Here is a 1,185-nt window from a genome sequence, read left to right as displayed (position 1 = left end):
GTCAACCCCTCCCCAAGCCTTCGGGCCGCCTGATTTAGTGCGCATGCGCGTTCCCCCAGCGGTCGGCTGTCTAGCGAACCTCGCCGCTCTGGACTCGGCTTCGAGGGTCTGAGAACTCCACCTGTTTCTTAGCTCTGTGTCTTTCTACAGCTCCAAGACTGGACACTTGTTGAGAGACCTCTGGCCCGGGGAGGGTGTCATGATCCCGGACAAGGGACATATCTCTTGGAGCCGCAGTTTCTTCCGCGTTTATAAACTAGGCATTATAGCAGTACCCACTGTTTCTCTTCCGCTTTTGCCCCGCCGGGTTGGGGGGAAGACCCAGTGAGATCGTGAATATAAAGCACCTGGCCCCAGGTCTCAGGCTTAGGAAGTGATCAGTATCATGCGCCGTTATTATGAACTTTACATAGTCCCTGGGAGGGTGAGCAGGTCTTGTATTGGGATAGTCTAGTTGTTTATTATTTTAGTATCTATTTCCACTTTCCTCTAGGTCTCAGCTCAGTAGTCATATCGCCTCCTCCAGGAAACCTTCCTTGACCCCCCCCCCCCCCCCCCCCAGGCTGCGCAGGACGCCGCCTTCCAGTTCTCCTAGTTCCCTGGACTCCGCCAGCCCATCCCTGCCCACTTTGTGTCGTCACCGTCAGGGCTGGGTGTGGTGTGTCCTGCCCTGGCGGTCATGGTCACTGCTGTGTCTCCAGCACTGCCCCAGGGGATGATTGCTGAGTGAAAGGATGAAACTCTTGAGTGCAGAAGGGGAGTGACTTCCCTTTGAGGACCGACACAAGGGCAAGAAGAAAGCTTAGAAAACTTCTCGCCCAGTCCCCTTCTCTTGCGGATAATAACGATAATGATAACGATTCTGTGAAATCGTAGGCCCAGTTTTCACGTCTAGGGATGAAATGAACATACTCATTAAGTCCTCCAGACAGGGGTCAGATTGAGATTTTGTGGGCCTCTTTTTAAAAAGTACAAAGTTACAGGTATACATTTAAATAGAGGACCACGTAAAGCCCAGGCAGTTGAGGGGCTTGGAAGCTTAATCTCCAGCTTCACTATAACCCTCTCTCTGCTCTCAGTTCTGGCTACAAAATGCCCCCGTCTGTCCTCCCTCTCTCATATACAGCAGAGTCCCCATCTGTTGGAGCATGAGAGGCTCTTAGCTAGACTGTGATTTTAGACGAG

The sequence above is a fragment of the Equus asinus genome, chromosome 26, assembly GCF_041296235.1.
Source record: "Equus asinus isolate D_3611 breed Donkey chromosome 26, EquAss-T2T_v2, whole genome shotgun sequence".
Taxonomy (NCBI): domain Eukaryota; kingdom Metazoa; phylum Chordata; class Mammalia; order Perissodactyla; family Equidae; genus Equus; species Equus asinus.
This window is presented reverse-complemented; position numbering follows the sequence as displayed.